We start from the raw sequence: 9,556 nt of genomic DNA on the forward strand, positions 1-9,556 counted from the left end.
CATTATTGTGAAGTATTGTGAACCTTTAATATGATGCAAAACACAGATAGATAGAAAGAAAGAAAGCTTGAGATTTTACTGAATTACAGACGTTGCATTTCTGAACTTTGCCCCTTTGATTTTAATTACCTGAACAAGATACAGAAACTTGATTAGGCACACTTAAAACTACATATTATAAGCATTACAGAGACATGCAAAACATGCCTGTTGCTTAACAATTGAATGAAAGAATATTATTTTAACAGGAGGATCAAAGTTGAAACCATGTAAAGTGCTCTCAGATGATCACCACGCCAGCCAGTAAAACTGAAGAAAACTCATATCTCCGCATCGCCCCCCACTCCCTCCATGGTCTTTTTGAATTATAGACCCACATCGCCACCCGGTGGACATGCATAGTTTTGCAGGGCCTGTTTTTTTTTTATTCACACACAATTTATTCACACACAATCATTCTATGGAAATGTCCATTTGTCTGTCCCTAGCCTTTACAGAAGTATTACACTTAAAACACTTTAGGCTTACAATTTCTTTACTTCTTTTCTTTTCTTTTCTCTGCTTACAATCACTTGTCCCTATAAGAAGTTGGACGCCGACCGCTCGGGGCCGCGTAACTATTTAGCATGCCGGAGTCTCGTTCGTTATCGGAATGGACCAGACAAATCGCTCCACCAACTAAGAACGGCCATGCACCACCACCCAGAGAATCGAGAAAGAGCTATCAATCTGTCAATTCTTTCTGTGTCCGGGCCAGGTGAGGTTTCCCGTGTTGAGTCCTGGTGGTGCCCTTCCGTCAATTCCTTTAAGTTTCAGCTTTGCAACCATACTCCCCCCGGAACCTAAAGACTTGTGGTTTCCCGCACGCTGCCCGGCAGGTCATGACATTTAAAAATCTTAACTTAATAAAAAGACCATCCATCATCATCACAGCCTCCAAAGCCCTGCTTTACATTCATGACATCCGTTCTTTTTGGCAAAAGCTTTCGCCTCTCGTCCCTCTTGCGCCGGTCCAAGAATTTCATCGCAATACAAATGCTCCCGGCCGTCCCTCACAATCATGTCCCCCTCAACCATGGCTGTCAATTAAAAAAAGAGGGAACATCTGTAGCACATTTTATTCCGGGAGCACGAAGGAACTATATACAACAAAGCCCAGATACATATATAAACAACCACTTCAGTAAACTCTAAAACATACCAACATTTTGTCATAATATGACTTTATACTATTTTATTAACAAGATTAATCAAAGGTTACATTACAACTTTATTAAATTGAATATAAAAGCTAACGTTTTTATACTTGTATTGATTTTCATTTCACCCCCTATACCTCCTAAGAAAATAAAAAAATTAAGTTAAACCCTAAATAAATAAAATAAAACATTTAGGACATCTTTCTCATTTTGTATATTGACACATGTTGTCATAACTCCAGGACATAGATGTAGTCAGTCATTCCAATGTTCACACTGAGGGTCCATTTACATGAAAAACCAATGTTATGACACATCGATAGTCCATACACAAGCTCCCAGTATTGTGACGTAAAACATGCATAAAACATAATTTTTTTTAGCTCTGCACTCCAGCCGGTTGCACTGCACAAACTTATTTGTTTTCTGTAGAGGTTTTTGCCCCAAGTCGTAAAAACAAACAACAACAAAAACAAACAAAACAAACAACTGTAATCAAATATCACATTGACTGTGCTATAATACTGTTTTGAGATATTGGACTCCTCTTGACACAGGTGCTAGACCGTAATGCATCAAATTATCATGTAAGGATTGGTTTTGGTGCTAAGACAAAAGCTGAGATACACCCCAGCAATTGAACAATAAAAGTCACTAATCTTGAGAGAAAGATCTCACAGAAACTGTGACACAACACCCTGACAAACATTTCTCCCCCCTCCCCATTTTGCCCTCTCCTTGCCCTGTTTCCAAGTCACCAAATGCAGATATACCAGTGATGATGTATCTTGTAAATCTATTGTTTTATCCCTTTCATGTTTGATGTCTTTTTAAAGGTCTCGGTGCGAATGGTAAAATGGTCTCACTGTTTCACAGCAGTCACTAGTAGTATTAGAAAGATTGAAAACTAATGAGAATTCAGTTCTCCTTTGAGTAGTCTCTTCAAAGATATCTGATCCACTCCCCCAAAACCAGGTGGGGGTGTTGCACATTTTTACAACCCTTTTGTTCTAGTTGAAGTATTTAAGGCTGGATAATCTAACTCTCAGGGGGGAACATTCTGTAGTCAGAACCCCCCGTGTGGTGCAAACTGCATGTAGTGTGCCAGACATGATGACTCTTTTAAATTATTTTCATATTGCTTTGCAATTGTGTTTTATGTTTTTACGCTGATCAGTTGTGTACCATGGATTCTTGTTTACTTATTTACTTTTCCGGTCTGGCCAAAATAAATGTTAATCTTGATTTATTCTGTATCTTTCTGAAATCATTATTTTATTAGTGTCCGTGAGGAGTAAGTAGGAGTTACCGCAGATCTCTCTGCCAGGGCAGATCATACTGGGGACCCCATAGCGGGAGCATTGAGCCATGCATGAGGGAAAACGTCTCGGTTACGGATGTAACCCTCGTTCTCTGAGGAGGGAACGGAGACGTAACGTTAGTGACTAACGAATGGGGGTTTCACTTAGAAGCCTATCATCTTCGAGCTTAGAGAAAACGCCCAATGGCGTGCCAATGCCATGGGGCATGCGGAATTTGCATACGTAACTCCGCCTCACCGCGTGAGTATATAAGGAAGTACGAGGCAATATCGCATTATGTTACCTGCTTGAGGAGCCAAGACTGAACTCCTGCGTTCCAGGTAGCACAGCTGATGTGGCAACGGGACGTTACATCTCCGTTCCCTCCTCAGGGAACGAGGGTTACATCTGTAACCGAGACATTCCCTTTCGTTCAGTCACTACGACGTAACGTTAGTGACTAACGAATGGGGGTCCCAATATAATCCCGCCACTCAGCTGTCTTCCAGTGCCCTGCGTAAGTGTGAGTACCCTGTCGTAAGACTAGTACGGACGAAGGACTCCCACTTATCACAGGATTACCAAGGTACACTGGGAAGCATATCCCAGTGAGGGAATGCCAAGGATGCCTACCCGTGGGGAGGACTTAAGAGACACATAAGACCCGGCTAGGGGCTGCATATGGAGATCTCTAGGGTACCAGCCGAAGGTGGATTTTTAACCCTAGGGGTGGCGGGGGACACGCCAAGGGAAGAAACCCGCTCACTGCGGAGACTTACGGTGAAATACTCGTGTGGGGGTCGCCGGAGGGGAACCATGCACACGGGGCACCTGGCCGGAGACGAGGGTCTGGGCTCGCTAGAGGGCAGACACACAGGTATCGGCGTAAGCAGTGCTGGAGGAGCTCAGGGCTCTCGGGGAGCTCACCTGAGGAAATATCGCACGTATCCAGTCCGTGGAGTGGAGTGGCGAGCAAGCGAAGACACCAAGCCTGGTCCATTACCGGCCCCTCGGGGGGGCGAGTACATAGTCGGACACTGGCTCCACTCGGAGATAGTAGAATCTGGCGAATGTGTTGGGTGTCGCCCAGCCTGCAGCTCTGCAGATGTCTGTCAGCGAGGCGCCATGCGCTAGAGCCCAAGAGGAGGCCACACTCCGAGTGGAGTGTGCCCTCACACCAAGGGGACATGGTCGACCTTGCTGCTGGTAAGCCAAAACAATGGTGTCCACTATCTAGTGAGACAACCTTTGCTTTGAGAGAGCACTTCCCTTCCGCTCTCCACCATAACAGACAAGAGCTGGTCTGAGGTCCTGAACACTGCGTCATGTCTACGTAGGCGCGGAGGGCGCGTACTGGACAGAGTAATGCCAAGGCTGGGTCTGCCTCCTCCAAAGGCAGCGCTTGCAGGTTCACTACCTGATCTCTGAAGGGAGTGGTAGGAACCTTGGGCACATATCCAGGCCGGGGTCTCAGGATCACGTGAGAGTTAGCCAGCCCGAATTCCAGGCACGCTTCGTCAACCAAAAAAGCCTGCAGGTCCCCGACCCTCTTAAGAGAGGCCAATGCGGTCAGCAGAGCCGTCTTCATCGACAGGAACTTAATATCAACCGTCCACAAAGGCTAAAAGGGAGGCCTCTGCAGAGCACTTAAAACTACTGAGAGATCCCAAGAGGGTACGAGAGGAGAGCGAGGAGGATTCAGTCTCCTCGCTCCCCTCAGGAACCTGATGATCAGGTCGTGCTGACTTACCTTTTTGTTCTCCAAGAGATCGTGGCGGGCAGATATAGCGGCCACATATACTTTGAGGGTGGAGGGAGACAGCCTTCGCTCCAACCCCTCCTGGAGAAACTCAAGCACGGACCTGATCGGGCATTTCCAGGGGTCTTCTTGGCGGGAAGAGCACCAGGTGACGAAGAGGTTCCACTTCAACGCATAGGCATGCCTAGTGGACTCTGCCCTAGCGGAAGTGATGGTGGCGACCACCGTAGGTGGCAGGCCACTCAAACCTGCCGCGTCCCGTCCAGGAGCCACACGTGGAGGTTCCACAGGTCGGGACGCGGGTGCCATAGGGTGCCCCGTCTCTGAGTAAGGAGGCGGTCTCAGAGGAATAGGCCAGGGAGGGGCTGTCGCAAGGAGTATGAGTTCGGGGAACCAGGTCCGGCTGTGCCAGTACGGGGCGACCAAAAGGACCTGCTCCTTGTCCTCCCTGATCTTGCACAGGAGCTGTGCGAGTAGGCTCACTGGGGGGAACGCATATTTGCGTAGGCCCCGCGGCCAGCTGTGCGCCAGTGCATCCGTGCCGAGAGTGCCCTCGGTCAGGGAATAGAACAGGCTGCAGTGGGAAGAGTCGTGGGAGGCAAACAGATCTACCTGTGCGTCGCCGAACTGTTCCCAAATCAGCTGGACCGTCTGGGGATGGAGTCTCCATATGACCACATGCCTGGAAACTCGTTCTAAGGGCACACCGGCCCGTAGAAAACTGAGGTTCGACCACGGGGTGAGCGTCTGTAAGCAGGCCCGAGTCACTTGGATCCGGAGCGTGCCAGACAGCCATGCCCATCTCGGGACTCGATCGCGAAGCCAGTGCTGAAGCGGTCTCATATGAAGCAATCCGAGCGGCGTTACCGCGGATGCAGATGCCATATGCCCCAGGAGCCTCTGAAATAGTTTCAGTGGAACCGCACTCTTGCTCTCGATTTGACGGAGGCAAGTCAGCAGAGACTGCGCGCGCTCGCTCGTAAGCTGCGCGCACATGGCGACCGAGTCGATCTCCATACCGAGAAAAGAGATCCTCTGCACGGGGCAAAGTTTGCTCTTTTCCCAGTTGACCCGAAGGCCCAGACGGGCTAAGTGGTGGAGAACCAGATCTCTGTGTCCGCAAACCTGCTCTCGAGAGTGGCCCAGTATGAGCCAGTCATCGAGGTAGTTCAGGATGCGGACCCCGTGCTCCCGAAGGGGCGCAAGGGCTGCCTCTGCAATCTTCGTGAAGACGCGAGGGGACAGAGATAGCCCGAATGGGAGAACCGCGTACTGATATGCCCGCCCCTCGAAAGCAAACCGTAGGAACGGTCTGTGTCGAGGAAGGATGGAGACATGGAAGTAGGCGTCCTTCAGGTCGATCGCTGCAAACCAATCGTGAGGACGAACGCATTCGAAAGGCGTTTCGCAGTCAACATCTTGAACGGAAGCCGGTGAAGGGATCGGTTCAAGATGCGAAGGTCCAGGATTGGTCGTAACCCACCGGTTTTCTTGGGTACAATGAAGTAGGGGCTGTAGAACCCCGACTTCATTTCGGCCGGAGGGACAGGCTCGATCGCACCCTTCGCCAGTAGGGTGGCAATCTCCGCACGCATGACGGGGGCATGGGCCCCGGTCACGGTATAGCGGACTCCCCTGTAATGGGGAGGAGCCTGCGCGAACTGAATCGCGTAGCCGAGCCTGACGGTCCGCGCAACCCAGCGGGACAGCCCCGGAAGCTGAAGCCATGCTTCCAGAGACTACACCAACGGGGTCATACGGATGGCAGACGTACCCAGGGTGGGGCAGCGAGGCAGCGGCCCGGACAGGGGAGGCTGTTGGGCGTCCCGGGGTCGGGGCACGGTTAACGGCTGCGTCCTGACAGAGGAGACCAGGGAAGGACGCACGTTCCACTGGGGTCTGCTCTGCCAGGGGGCTGGCGACAGAGAGGGATGCGAGTGGCGAGACCCGAGGGTGGCGCGCACTGTCATCACCGGTCTCTGGGTCCTCAGAGACAGGAACATGAGTTCTTCCCAAGCGCTGCTTGCCCGGGGGCCAGCAGCGGAAGGATTTTCCCCCGGCCCTCCACCGGGGGAAGGAGAGGCCCTGCTACCATCCCCTGGGAAGAACTGGAACCCATCTCTGAGTTATCCACCTCCAGCCTGGCGTTTAACCAGTCTGGGGAGCGGACTGGGCGACATCCTTAACCACCTCCACGGCGCGGCCCAGGTGAAGGCTGCTGCTGGGGCCGGGCGGGAAGAGGGAGGGCGCCCTCGGCGGCGAGCGGACTGAGGCGACTGAGCCGGCGGCTGGTGCAGCAGCTGGCCGCCGGGGCAGTACGTGTTACAGCCTCAGTCTGCTCTGGGGCGGCCGAGAACTGTTGGGCGCAGTTCTCAGCCGCGCCGCCGAAGAGGCCAGCCCGGGATATGGGTGAGTTGAGGAGGCGGGCCCGCTCAACGTCCTCCACATCACCAGGTAAGGCCAGGTGTTCTCCCGGACCACAGCTGTGGACATCGCCTGACCCAGGGAGCGTGTGGCCACCTTCACCGCCCGGGGGCGGGAACAGTTGCGGCACGCAGCTCAATGAAAAGCCCTGGGTCGGCTCCACCCTTGTGCATGTGCAAAGGGGCGGCGGCCTGCCCGTAGCTCTGCAGGACCACGCCACCGAAGTAGACGAGCCCACAGGCTTTGGGAGGGTGCTTAGGACAGCCACACCACGCCACGTCAAAGCCCTCTGTGGACACCGTAGTGCGCAACAGAGAGTTCAACAGTGGGGGGGAGGGGGCCCCTGTGTACCCTAGGCCGCGGCCCCATCAAGGGCAGAGAAGGCGGAGGAGGCCACCAAACGGTCGCGGTAAGCACGGGGACTTCCGGGACCGCGTGATCTCCTCATGCACCCCGGGAGCGAAAGGCATTGGGGGCGGGGCCCAACAGCTGTCGGGTGCCGCCCCCAAAAACCAATCGCGCAACCACGAGCACCCGCGACTGGGCGGAGTTCCACACCAGCGCGAGACTCGCGGCTGCCCGAGATAACATGGCTGTCAACTTTAGGTCGGATCAGGCAGTGCCGACACACCCGGAGGCGGAGCACAACCTAATCGTCATCCCCAAAGGACTCCAGCCCACCTTGGGATGCGGCGATCGACATCTCACTGCTATCCGGAGCGTGAACTGAACGAACGGGGCGTCAGAGACGGGCTGCTAATTCAGTCCAACACTCGCGGGAGGCGATGTGTAAGAGGGGGGCGTGGCCCGAGGAATGAACGTCGGGGTTCTTAATACCACAGCACCGCCCTCAGGTCACCCTGGCCACCAGCCAAAGTACCATCTCACTCGGGGACGGTAGATTGGGATGTGGCAGAGGGAACTCTCTCTCCTCACGGAGATCATTGAGTCTCGACCGCGACATCGCGATGGTCACGTTCCCGCAATGGAAACGTGACACATCCGCAAACACTGCCCGAACGTGCTGAAGCCCAAACACGCTCGAGCAGTGAATGCGTCCACAGACAGCAGCGGAAATCGATCGCACCCGGAAGTGCACGGGCGAGCCGTCTTGAAAAAGACGTGCCACGCGCAAGCTCTTTTTGTGAGAGGAAAGCCTCGCAGCCGATGCCGAAGCGCCCAGGGAAACACACACCAGCTGTCAAACGGACCACTGCGCAGATCAGCAGGCAGGAAGTATGCGATCACTGGAACGCGCCGTTACACCAACACCGACTGGAAAGCTGCTCGTCTCGAAGAAGCTGACAGAGTCTCAGAAGGCTGTAGGAGTGAAGAGGTAGGTTCTTTTGGCTCCGAAAGCAGAAACATAATGCGATATTGCCTCGTACTTCCTTATATACTCACGCGGTGAGGCGGAGTTACGTATGCAAATTCCGCATGCCCCATGGCATTGGCACGCCATTGGGCGTTTTCTCTAAGCTCAAAGATGATAGGCTTCTAAGCGAAACCCCCATTCGTTAGTCACTAACGTTACGTCGTAGTGACTGAACGAAAGGGAACCTGATTTCTGACTGCCACTGTTATTATAAGTTGCAGTTTCCGTGACTATCACTAAAATTCAGAGGTGGTAAGTAATGAAGTAAAAATACTTTGTTACTTTACTTAAGTATTTTTTTCGGGGATCTGTACTTTACTTGAGTATGTTTTATTTGCATCTACTTTCACTCTTACTCCACTACAATATTAAAGACAAAGTTTACTTTTTACTCCAATACATTTCCCCATGCCCGCTCCAAGTATTTATTACACTTGCTTTCCAAACCAACAAAAAACGGGGGTGCCGGAGAGAATTAAGCTAGTAAGCTGGTTCTCCCTGCATGCTGTCGATCGGTCATGGATGATCCAGTCGGGGCTAGACTTGGAAAAGCTGAATAGGTTTGCCACACTAACGTTAGCTCAGTGTTTCCCAAACTTTTTTCTTTCGCGGCACACTATGAAAGCATTGGTAACACTTTATAATACCTGTGCACTAATATGCATTAATTCATGCTTAACTAATGCACAGATAATCAAGAGTTAATGTATGACTCATGAAGAACTAAATAATTTATTAATGATTACTGCATCAGCAACTAATGAAATTTATGTATGATTAATAGGTTAAGTAATACATGAATTTCTATTAATTAAATATGACATTGTATTAATTCCCTAATAACATATTATATGAACTAATAAATGTAAATGAATCTGTTAATTATCACAATGGGTCACAGCCATGTATTTCAACTTCCAGTTGTCTGCTTTAATTAATCATTAGATAACGATTTGCAAAGGTTTCATTATGTCATGACTTCACTTGTTGAGGCACATCACTATTAACTAATTGTTAAGTAATATGCCATTGTGGTTATGGCTTTTTAATTCATTTTAAATTAGTTAATAGTATCTTGCACATCTTCTGTTTGATGCAGCTAATGTTATGGAGCATGTCTATTTTAAGTTCAACCCCTATACTCTGTTAAGTTGCTTAATTGTCTCTTATGATTGCAAATCTAACAAATTCTCAATTGCAGTATCTAATCTTATAATTTGTTCAATTAAAGCATTGCATATCACTCCCAAAACAATTGATCTGCTTAATTATTGATATTTACAATTAATTTCAATATTTACTTTTTACTTTCGGTACTTGAGTACGTTTTAATTTGGATACTTTTGTACTTTTACTCAAGTGATGTTTAAATGGAGGACTTTCTACTTTTACTGGAGTCATTTTTTATTTAGGTATATATACTTTTACTTGAGTATAACTTTTGAGTACTTTTACCACCCCTGCTAAAATTACACGTTTTGTTATGAGTAAACATGTG

Source organism: Gobio gobio (genome assembly GCF_949357685.1).
Source record: "Gobio gobio genome assembly, chromosome: 8".
In the NCBI taxonomy this organism is placed as follows: Eukaryota; Metazoa; Chordata; class Actinopteri; order Cypriniformes; family Gobionidae; genus Gobio; species Gobio gobio.